This window comes from Oncorhynchus keta, chromosome 33, assembly GCF_023373465.1.
Source record: "Oncorhynchus keta strain PuntledgeMale-10-30-2019 chromosome 33, Oket_V2, whole genome shotgun sequence".
Classification (NCBI taxonomy): Eukaryota; Metazoa; Chordata; class Actinopteri; order Salmoniformes; family Salmonidae; genus Oncorhynchus; species Oncorhynchus keta.
In genome coordinates this window covers 18,732,216-18,744,862 of record NC_068453.1, presented here as the reverse complement: position 1 = coordinate 18,744,862, position 12,647 = coordinate 18,732,216, and the positions used below count along the sequence as shown (strand labels likewise).

General features: G+C 41.5%; 1 pseudogene; it reads right to left on the bottom strand.

Moving 5' to 3' along the window:
- Nucleotides 1–449: 449 nt before the first annotated feature.
- On the bottom strand, nucleotides 450–12,320 carry LOC118365977 (probable polypeptide N-acetylgalactosaminyltransferase 8; annotated as a pseudogene).
- Between the last annotated feature and the right edge of the window lie 327 nt (nucleotides 12,321–12,647).

The window sequence follows — 12,647 nt, the reverse complement described above, 5'->3', positions numbered from 1 at the left end:
CCCCAAATACAGGTGTGCCAAGCTTGTAGCCTGATACCCAAGAAGTCTATAGGCTGTATCGTTGCCAAAGGTGCTTCAACAAAGTACTGAGTAAAGGGTCAGAATAATGATGTATTTTTGCTTTGTCATTATGAGTTATTGTGTGAAGATTGATGAGGAAAAAAACAATTCAATTTTAGAATAAGGCTGTAATTTAAGAATGTGGTAAAAGTAAAGGGGTCTGAATCCTTTCCGAATGCATTGTATACCTCCCTGCCACCAGAGCTGTACGAGAGAGGGCCGGCCATCCATGGGATAAGATCATCTCGGAGAGCTCATAGAGCAGTCGAGGACGGGTCTTCTTCAAAACTACACTGATGTCAACTCAGCTCTATACCATGTCAATGCAGAAAAATATTCCATAAGCCTCTTTGGTGTAAATCTACAGTGAATCAATAACAAACCACAAATGAGCGTATATACAGGAATCATATTTATTATTTCTCTGCATTTACAATCAGGACCAAGGAGAACACAGCTCAATAGCATTCCACATTCTGTGAAGAAACTGTATATATGTCCCCATGAAGCCATGTCCAACCAGCAGTTCAAAAGATCACACAGTCATCTCACTGCTGACCACTGATTGGCTTTTCAAAATGTAATGATAATGCTGTGTTCATAAAGAACTGGGAAGGTGGTAATTACCAGTTGTGAAGTCGTAAATATCAGTTGGATGTATTCACGTGCTTTGAACTCGTTGAGAAACTCAGATTGGCTAACGGCCAACAAGCTGCGTCAACCATAAACTATAAGTACAGCTATCGTGTTTGTACAAAAATGAGTGTTCAAAAACTTTGTGTAAATAATGTTTTCTTGTTGCATTTAACTACTGACAATGCTGCTGTTAAAAAGGTAATTTCCTTAGTAGGTGACGTCAGAGGTTTCCCACTGGTAATCTCCCAGAGTTTCCCACTGTTAATTACCAGTTGGAGGGGTGTTCAAGTGGATTTTTACCAATCGTTTGTGGTAAATACCAACTTCCCACTTGCTTATGATCGCAGGATAACTCCTACAGCCCCGCTGTATTGTCTCTGGTACAGTAGGCCTAACTATCTCAGTGTATCAGAAGTCTTTTATCACATTCCGTATTAGCCAGTGCTGCCCACTGCACTCCTGAATGATGAGCTTGTAATCAGTGTCCTCCCCTGGGGTAATCTCCAGACATCTCTTTGTCTGTCTGTTCTGGATGGATTTTCCCTGTAAAACACAGCAAACATTCCACTGTACAACATCACACTAAAGTCAAAGACTAAAGTCTTTAAAGTCACTAAAGTCTCCCATGTTTCCAACAGTTAATAGGCATCAATTTCCCTATTTCATGTTGGAGTGCTTACCTGTTGAAATTCCCAGAGCATGTGGAATCCCTTCTGCTTGGCCTCCTTGCACTCATACAGTCCTGGGGTTTGAGTGCCAATGTCCAACAGACAGCGATTACTGTTGTACTTGTGAGACTTGATGCCTCCAATGTAGATCTCCCCGCTGGCTCGATAATAACAGTTCTGGACAGAGAGGATAGAAATTTGGACTTTTCTGTGTCTGTGGTATTGACAGTACTTTGCATTGTGGTATGGGTTGAATCCCGGCTCTGCTATGGGATGGACCATATTATACCGCTAGTTAAATTCTAAAATACTAAGCAATGATTCTACAAACCTGTGGAGCAAAATAATGGCATCCATGTAAAATAGGTGTGTTCCCCGGAACTGGGCCTTGATCTATACAGAGATCCATCTTCAGGTCATTGACCAGCTGTTGATTTTATGGACCAAGATTAAACAATTATAAAAGTGCAAATTCCTATCCTAATAATGAGTTGGAATTATGACCCTGCATCCAATTGAAAAAAAGAATGACATGCACCAAACATAGTTGATGAGGAAATTCCAGAACAACAGTAACATTTTAGCATTACTCACAACTCCATAACCAAGCAAGTCACCCAGGGGTCTAACATTGGATACACATTGTCCAGATACCACTGGAAGGGTTTGCAGTTCAGACTCTTTCTCAACTTCTTCCTCTCTGAAACATCCCCAATGTCTATGCCATGATCCTGTGGTGAGAAAGAGGAAGATTTGTAAATCAGAAACACAGGCTGTATGAGCAATCCACCTATTATCCACTTGATGATGGCTTACCGCCATAATTTTACAAAGATCCTATGATCTTTATTATGGCAATGAGTAATAGACCATTCTTATAATATTGACTGTCTAGTCTACTTATTTTCAAACACAAAGCATGCATAACAGCGATGATTGTTATTCCATAGGAAACCTACTACAAAACCTATTTTTTGAATGGTTTGTTGTGTACAGTACCTTCAGTGGGAGGTTCCAGGCGATGTTGACATTATGTTTGTATTCATCCATCCAGACCTCAGCCACTCTCAGAGCATTCCTCTTCATTGTAATGCTCAGGTCTGGGAGATAGGGTTTATGGGCCCTCTCGATGTGGGCTATTTTAGAACAAGGTATGACCTCGACACTTCCACCACACAGCCACACCTAGACACACCAAACACCAAGAGACAAGTACGAGTTTATAGATATGGACTGAAGTGTCGCGATTTTGGACGTAGATTGGCTTGTTCAAACTGAACGGCTCAAGAACAGAAAGCAATTCTGCTAACATTCATTCATAAACTGCAGCAGAGGGGCTTACCCGGATGCCCAGTTCAACATTTTCACCTCCATAGATCTTCATACCACCATCCAGAGCACCAATTTCCCCAAAGAACAGGCGATCAACCACTAGTATGCCCATAATGGAGGGGCTCCTGACAAACATACACAACACATAATGGTCATTTCTAAAATGGGAGATGTGACATTCATTTTAATGAATAGATAACGCAAAATAACGATACAGTTGTAAATATTAGGTACTATTTTCCTCCCAAAGCTGTGCTTTCCTTTTTGCCTTTTCAAACAGACTTGTGAAACAGGACTATCATCCGATGATGAAATCACAAACAACTCACTTTCCTGGCTGTGTCTCGTCTTGTAAGGCATACCACTCAGGTCTGAAGGACTCGTACATACACCACAGGGCCCAGTCAAAGGCGTTTGCATTCGGCCAATAACGTGTGACTCTCAAGTCATCGAAATGGACTTTGTCAAACACCGGCGTCAACACCAACGTGCGGTCCTCCTTTATCCGAGCTAACAGAGGCTCCGCCCTGTTCACAGAAACACAGAGTGAAAACATTGTGTTAAAGGAGACTCCAAAAATATCACTGAATGTCTTTATAATATAAACCATTCAGACTACCATTCCACGTGAACTTCTATGTGCGCATCCAAGATGGCTACCACGTCTCCTTCAGCTTCCCTCCACCCTGAGAGGCGGGCCTGTGTGAGACCGAGCTGCTCCAGGTGTCTCACTCTCTTCAACAGGCCCGGACGCTCTTCATCGATGAATCTGATGTAGGCATCCAACTTCTCCTTTAGGTCCTCTGGGAAAGCAGACACTTGCAAATCATTGGTACACAACAAAAGTTGAAAGCCACACTTGAGTTCAAATATACTTTCAAATGTTTCTAGAGAGCATAGACAAAGAGCAGAGGGCATAAACAAATTAGGCGAACCATTGGAGCTGTGGTCATCCACCAGTATGATGTTTTTGAGGAGGTGTTGGGGGGTCTTGTCTATGATACTGCGGACAGCTCTCTTGATGACTGACAGGGCCTCGTCCAAGTAGATCAACACCACGCTGATGGTGGGCAGGTCATGGGGGTACTGGTGATTAGCACACCTGACAGACACAACAAAAACATTTGGTCCACCTCATATCATTCAGTCACTTCACCAAAGCTGCTGTTTCACTCTTAAAGTTAGTACATTTCAATGTAATTTGTCAAATTGCATTAAAAGTGCTGGAGATGGAATTGACCTCGGATGAGCGCTATGGAACAGACTGGTTAGAATTCAGAAGTCTTGAGTTATCCATCATTTTTGGGCAGAGGTGGCAGAGAGATGAGGAAAAGGATTTACTTAGGATCGCGAGTATCAGGGATTTCCCTGTTCAGGGGTAGTCTGTCACTTAGGAAGGCGTTGTATCCATACATCTGAAACAACCCTTCTGCCTCTTTCTGCTCCTCCTCTGAGAGCTCATCACCCCAGGTTGTAAACAGAGCTGAGTTGGGGTACAACTTCTTCACCACCTTCCTCTCCTTCTTGACCTCGGTAGCCTTCACAGCCTGCCCCTCTTTCAGACTGATCCTGTTGTTGACTGACTTCACTGTGGACACAAGACAGCTGCTCATCAAACTGACATTAATTGGTTGTTTCTGTGTATTTCAGATAGTTTAAGGCTGCCAGAATCAATTAAAGTCACTCCTTTTGATACACACAGATTATGACCTCATTTACATAACTACTGTTTTCATTTGATTTAAAAAAAAGTTGATTAATAAGGTTTGTTCTGCCTTGGAGGATTACCTTGAAGTAACTGTTGTACATTTGTCAAAGTAAACAATGTGGCACATTTTGGCACACAGAAGTTGGTAGATCTAAATGTAACACATTTTGTACATCAAACAACAGTGTGCAGGATTAAAGAACATTCTAAAAATGATTATTGGCCATATTTTATAGATTTGTTCTAATCCTTTATTTGTTTATATAATTGAGAACAAATGTGACCGACAGCCTCAGTTCAGTTTTATGTTGTAAAAAATGTTAGTGTGTTTTTTACATGAGAAAAAGTAGAGACTCAGAGCTAGAAAATTGTATTTTATACACTGCAGTTGAGGAACAATGCGACAGTAATTCTGCATTGAAAGTTGATCAACTTGGTAGAAAATGGCCCTTGTACATCTACTAGACAACCCTTCTTTGCCAACACCTCTTCAGCAATGTGAGGCGGCAGGGTAGCCTAGTGGTTAGAGTGGCGGACTTGTAACTGAAAGGTTGCAAGTTCAAATCCTCCTGAAATCCTCAAATGCTCCTGAACAGGCAGTTAAACCCACTGTTCCTCAGCTGTCATTGAAAATAAGAATTTGTTCTTAACTGACATGCCTGGTAAATTTAAAAAAAAAAATGTTCACACCCTCTTAAGCCTTAGCCTCACCCATCTCTTTAAGGATTCTAATGTGAAGACCTGCTAAACGGAGTAAGTTGTTTAGTAAACAACCAAAGATTTCAATACTAAAAGTAGTATCCTGCAATAGTGAAAAACTTGGTAAAAATACACTTCTTCTTGTCCTTGGCCAATATCCTAATATAACTTTGGTGCAGGTCATGTTGTTCTTTACGTTACCGTTGTCACGTCCTGACCTTAGTTCCTTGTTTATGTCTCTATTTTAGTTGGGTCAGGGCGTGAGTTGGGGTGGGCATTCTATGTTTTATGTTCTATGTTTTCTATTTCTATGTGTTTGGCCTGGTATGGTTCCCAATCAGAGGCAGCTGGCTATCGTTGTCTCTGATTGAGAACCATACTTAGGCAGCCTGTTCCCCCACTATGGGTTGTGGGTAGTTGTTTCCTGTCTCTGCACCAGACAGAACTGTTTAGTTTTCATTCATTCTCTTGTTATTTTGTGTTCAGTTTAAATAAATATTAACATGGACACGTACCACGCTGCATATTGGTCCGGTCCTTCCTACTCCTCCTCAGAAGAGGAGGTCAATCGTTACAACCGTCTCTGGTAAACACAGAAAAAAGTTTCCAGATAAAAATATGTTATACATTTTGGTAATTTATAGATTACGCTTACACACTAAATTGATGGGTCATATGAAGAAAATGCTATAGCCACCCCCAGTAACATCTAGCTAAGTGGATGGGTCACTATTGTCTAGACATGTACAGTACACATGTTCATGAAATACAATAGATGGTCATAATCGCCTTGATGGGTCATGCAATCATATGGTGAAGTGGAGTCTTTTGTTTAGACATGTAAAAATGTTTAGACATGTTCAGACAACTTATTAAATCCAGACAAGATGAATGTGTGTTTGTCTTGTCCCGTGTATATGGTCTTTCTCATTTTGTCTGTATGTATTTTAATCTCACTTTCCATCTAAGAACTAAATATACTTTCCTGCAACCCGCCTCCCCCAATATGGTACGGATCTGCTATTTTTATACTTTTTAACTGGAAACTCCATCAGCAGCTAGCCACCTTACTAGCTAGTAGTCATTTTTATCCACTGGTAGCAGTCTTCACCTTTAGCTCGGACACCAGCCAGCTTTAGCTCGGTCAATACCTGCCAGTCTGCACAGCGCAATATCAACCCAGAGCATATCGAAGCATATCAGATTGCTTTTCTCTACCACGTCACTGGATTCCTGCCGCAAGCTCTGGACCATTACACTGGACCATCGCAGCTAGCTAGCTGCACCCGAGTGGCTATTACTGGCTAACGCTTCTGTCCTGAAGCAAAATCCCAGATAGGCCTAGCTCGAGGCTATCTCCTGGCTAGCCGACGAATGTATACCAGCTAACTCTTAGGCTACAATACCTATCTTGCTAATTGGCCTGGACCCTTTATTGTCGACACCGAGCCCTACCAATTCATCACGACTGGTCTGCCAACGTAATCATCCGATGTGGCTTCAACAGGGTTTTCCGTTGCGATGTCGCCGAAGACCCATCTGCTTGCCTCGGCCTGCTAGTTTTCTGAACGTCGTGTCTCCCGCTCGTCTAGCGTAGTAGCGACTACGGAACGGCTCCCTGACTTACCTATTGCTGCTCATTGGACCCTATGATCACATGCGGAGACCTCACCTGGCTTAACTGGTACCTCCAGAGATGCAACCTCTCTCATTGTCACTCAATGCCTAGGTTTCCTTCACTGTTCTCACACCTTGTCTGTACATTATGCTCGGAATCTATTCTACCACGCTCAGAAATCTGCTCCTTTTATTCTCTGTTCCCAACACACTAGATGACTAGTTCTTATAGCATTTAGACGTACCCTTATCCTACTCCTCCTCTGTTCCTCTGGTGATGTAGAGCTTAACCCAAGCTCTGTAGCCCCCAATACTACAACTATTTCCCAAGCGCTCTCATTTGTTGACTTCTGTAACCGTAAAAGCCTTGGTTTAACATCAGAAGCCTCCACCCTAAGTTTGTTTTATTCACTGCTTTAGCACACTCAGCCAACCATGATGTCCTAGCCATGTCTGAATTCTGGCTTAGGAAAGCCACCAAAAAAATCTATTTTTTGCAGAAATAAGTGTCTCACTGTTGCCACTTGTTATAGACCCTCCTCAGCCCCCAGCAGTGCCCTGGACACCACATGTGAATTGATTGCCCCCCCCCATCTATCTTCAGAGTTCGCACTGTTAGGTGACCTCAACTGGGATATGCTTAACACTCCGGCCATCCTACAATCTAAGCGAGATGCCCTCAATCTCACACAGATTTCAAGGAACCTACAAGGTATAGCCCTAAATCCGTAAACATGGGCACCCTTATAGATATCATCCTGACCAACTTTCCCTCTAAATACACCTCTGCTGTCTTATTGCCTGCGTCCGTTATGGACCACCCCTCATCACTGTCAAACGCTCCCTAAAACACTTCAGCTAGCAGGCTATTCTAATCAACCTGGCCTGGGGATCTTGGAAGGATATTGACCTCATCCCGTCGAGGACGCCTGGCTCCAACCTAAGTGTATGTAAACTTCCGATTTTAAAACTAGTTTTTCAATCAGTCCACAACATTCTTATTAAGCATCAGCTTTCAGAGCAGCTTACCGATCACTGCACCTGTACACAGCCCATCTGTAAATATTCCACCCAACTTCCTCATCCCCATATTGTTATTTATGTTTCTTGCTCTTTTGCACCCCAGTATCTCTACTTGCACATCATCATCTGCACATCTATGACTCCAGTGTTAATGCTAAATTGTAATTATTTCACCATGGCCTATTTATTGCCTTACCTCCCTAATCTTACTACATTTGCACACAGTGTACATCGATTTTTCTATTGTTTAATTGACTGTACGTTTGTTTATCCCATGTGGGTTTTTTTCCGCACTGCTTTGCTTTATCTTGGCCAGGACGCAGTTGTAAATGAAATTTTGTTCTCAACTGGCCTACCTGGTTAAATAAAGGTGAAATATATATTTTTTAAAGAAATGTAAAAAACATTTAGCTAACTAGCTAAACATTGAACCGGGACCTTTCCAACTCATGTTACTACCAAAACAAACATTCTCGTACCTGTAGCTTGCTAACATTATAACTAGCAGTGCAAATGGATTTCTGATTTTAGTAATATTTCAACACAGATCACACATGTAGCATTCGCTAGCGATCCAGAAAACTAACGTTCGCTAGCTAGCTAACTGTATGCTTTAACTTTAACTTGCAATGAAAAGAACTTTGACAAAATTAGAAACTAATAATATCTGAAAATGTAGCATGACATTTACTCGTATACACGGATGAATGCTTCACGGCAGACTGGAACCATTTAACTTCATTTTGATTGTAGCTACATTTTATTTGGCCGGCATTGTGTCAAGTTTGTTTCATATTGACTGTGGTGTGTGCAGAAAGTAGCCCATCACTTTTTCCAAGTGATCTGTCGATAGCGCCTGCTAAATTCAGGGCATCAATATTGTTGAGAAAAGCAGCAAAACTTTTGTAGTTCTCTATGGCTAACATTGCATCTTTCAAAAACAGCGCGGTAGAAAGGACTATCAACACATACTGAGCAGTTTATGTCATAGACAGAAGCATGCTACATGGCAGACCAATCCAAAGTCCAGCCCATTCATTATCTCAGCCAATAATGCCTAACAGGAAAGTCTTTTTCCGTGGTTAAACCAACTAGTCTCGTATTTTACATTTTTATTCATATTTATGGATGGATCTTTTATTACGCACATGAAAGTTCACGTTCCAGAAGGCATTTCTGCCAAAATTCATGTTTACTTTCAAATGCTTCTCCTATGAACTAGTGATGTGTGACATATGCCTAGTTTCCTGAACAAGTCACAAATTCCCTTTCACAATCATCCCTGTGACGTGTGAAATAACTTTTGGGGGGGAATCAACTCTAGATGTAGGCTCATGCTAGACTCAAATTGGTTCTCAATTAAATTAAGGGTTTAACAGTGGCAGCCTTTAGTCCAGGTACAGTATGTGAACAAGTGGAGGCTCCTCGGAGGATGAAGGGGAGGACCATCCTCCTCAGTGAAAGTTCATAAAAATAAAAACATTATAGACATTAAAAAAGTGATAATTTTTAGACTACTAAATATATTCATATGTCACCAAATAATTTATACAAATACACTGTTTTACAATGAAGGTCTAAAGTAACTTCAAAAGCACTTTCTGAGGTCACACCATGGTGTAGCCAGAGGGCAGCTAGCTTCAGTCCTCCTCTGGCTACATTGACTTCAATACAAAACCTCGGAGGCTGCTGGGCCTCACCCCCTTCTATAGACATACATGGTAATTGTGACCACTTCCGGAGGACTTCCTCCAACCAATCAAATCTTTGGCAATATGAACTGACATGTTGTCCATCCAATCATATAATTGGGATCAGAGAATGAACCTAGTGTGTGGAATTGTGCCACAGAGCATTGTGGGGGTTATATGTGTTGAGAAGCTTGGTGTCATTGTTGGTCCTTCTGTAGCACAGTTGGTAGAGCATGGCGCTTGTAACGCCAGGGTAGTGGGTTCGATTCCCGGGACCACCCATACGTAGAATGTATGCACACATGACTGTAAGTCGCTTTGGATAAAAGCGTCTACTAAATGGCATATATTATATTAGACAGAGTGAAGAGTAATAGTTGAGCATTTTATTTATATTATTCAATTCAAATTCGTTTTTTAAAATTACAGTTGATGGAAGAGATATATTATCAAAACAATTATTGGTTTTAGAACTTTATTTAACATTTTTAAAAGTTAGCCTTGCGAGTGTGCAATTTTCTGCATCAGAATGGTAGAATGTCCAACGCTGCCGAAAATGTTGTGGACTTTTTGCGGGAAAACCCCTTTCATTCTCTGGGGTACATGGAAAAGATGCAAATTAAAATCCAGTTTCAACCTCTGCCTGAGATCCGTTTCATGAAGAAGGATGAACATGTGAGGGCGTTCAATATCAACAGGTATCAAAAGTATAGCTGGTTAACAGTGAGACTTTCATCAAGCTGCCTGTATTGCCTTGCCTGCTTTTTGGAAAGTCTGAGCCTTGGTCGAAAGGTGGGTACAGTGACCCGAAGAACATCGATCGTTCAGCTAAATGGCAAAACAAAAGCATAAGCGTATAAATGCCCACATCAGATTCAAATTTCTGGGAATAAACTGCATCGATAGAAGAAGACACGGCGAGAGGGAAAGTTCCGCCTACAAGGGCAACTACAATGAGCTTGCAGAGGTAATTGCGCATTACAACGCTTTACTTGCTAAACATATTGAACTTTCGACTGTCTTTTCTAGGATGTCGTAAACAATTCCGAATGATTTGATAGCTTCCATCGCATCATCCATTAAATTGTAGATAAAAGAGAGCGGTTGACGCAACACATTTATTCTCGTTCGCTCCATTAGGCGTACCACTATACTCCGGTATTTATTTAGCAAAGATGATAACACATAATCACTCCGCACAGACACAAGCAAAAGCTCATTACATAAACGTTGCACCTAAACATTAGAAATCTGACATGCTGTATGGGATGAAAATTGGAGTATTTTTCAGTCTGATCAACTGTAGGCTACTAATAAGAGCAGCTGAATAACTTCACATCCTATGCGACCTGTCCGTAAACTAATTGATAACGTTATGTATTTATTGTCCATTTGTGTGTCTGGAGAAAATGTAGTTTAAATTCAAAATTGGGCTGGTTTAGGCCTACAGTTGCATAGGCCTGCATGATGCAAACATGCATAACGCAAGCTCGTTGTTGTCTATGGGTAGAGTAAATCCCCCTCCTAATCCAGTCTAAATATAATTTATGAACAAATATAAGGTAGCTGCAATTTGACAGAGTAAAAAAAAAACATGTGACCTGATTAGGAAAAACGGGTCCCATCATAGCCCATATAAAACGTTTTTACAACTGATTAATCACTGTCATACTTTATAGGGTCCAGAGTTTTCCTAGTTAGGTTAGCATATAAGGAAAAACTCCAGGCCCCCGAAGGTAAAAATTACCCCACCGCTCTGGGACCTATGGTGCCACCAGTCTGCTTGCAGTTGTCAGTTATCAGGTATGTGAATGATCAGGGCTTCATTCCAGAATGTTTCATGAGCTACATTGATGTGTCAAGTGGGCAAAATGCGCAGTCTGCGTTTGACTTTATGAATTTTGAGATTAAATTTAGAGAAATTCATTGTCCAAACCTACGATGGCACAGCTGTAATGGAATGTATCTGCTATTTATATTTACAGCTAAGTCCCCTCCTGTTCCCTGATTAAGAGGTGATGACCACGCCACTCCACGACCATTGTTAACGCTCATTACATGAACTGAAGTCACTTCTCATGTGCACACTCATTTTATTTAACTTGGCAAGTATGTTAAGAACAAATTCTTATTTACAATGGACGGCCAAAACCAGACGGCGCTGGGCCAATTGTGCCCACCCCTATGGGAATCCCAACCATGGCCGTATGTGATACAGCTTGGATTCAAACCAGTGACTCCTCTTGCACTGAGATGCAGTGCCTGAGACTGCTGTGCCACTCGGGAGCCCAGTTATTGTGTGTAAGGGTGCAATTACTTTTTCACACTGAGGAATTTGATGTTGCATAACTTCAGTAAATAAAACAAGTGTCCATTTTTTGTATTATTTGTAAACTCAGGTTTCCTTTATCTAATATTAGGTTTTGGTTGAAAATCTGATAACACTCAGGATAAAAAATATGCAAAAATAGTGAAAATCTTAAAGGGGGCCAATACTTTTTCACAGCACTTTCAGATGAAGGAAATTGATACCCACCCAGCTTCTCAATGTGAGCCTCCATCTTCTCCAGCCTCTTGAGCATGTCCTGACCCCTGACCGAGTCATTCTGATGGGCCCTCTGCAGTCTTTCCCCATGAGAATGAACCTCCCGCTTAATGGATGTGATGTAGAGTATTCCAGCGCCCATGGCCAGCAAAGAAGCCAGCCCTCGAACCCAGCTTATTCTCATCGTCCCTCTGCGTGTAAGCGATCAACATGGGAATACAGAGGATTTCCTTCCTCTCTCGCTGAGATCCAGGCTCGCCTGAAAGGAGGGAGGGGTGATATAATAGAAAGTTCCAAGTGAAGAAAAGAGAGCAGCAGTCGCAGATAGGCAATCAAAAAGAAGCAGAGAACATGTCTAACTGGCCTGCTCTGGAAACACCCTTGTATCAGGACGAGGCTTGTAGGAAGTCAAAAGGCAGTGACTTTGTCAGCTGCTACAGAATCACAGTGTTTCACACAATACAATAATAATCAGTGTATCCTCTGTCCTTGTACCTTCAGTCTGCCGTCAACCATATCAGCAGTTATGCGTTTAATCCATAACATACAGCCTCTAGTCTAGTGACCATCAACCCAAGTGTTACAATCAGAACACTGGAAATCACATGTATTACAACAAACTCTTAATTAAATATGACCGACCGGCTCGATTTGGTCTTATGTAGCAA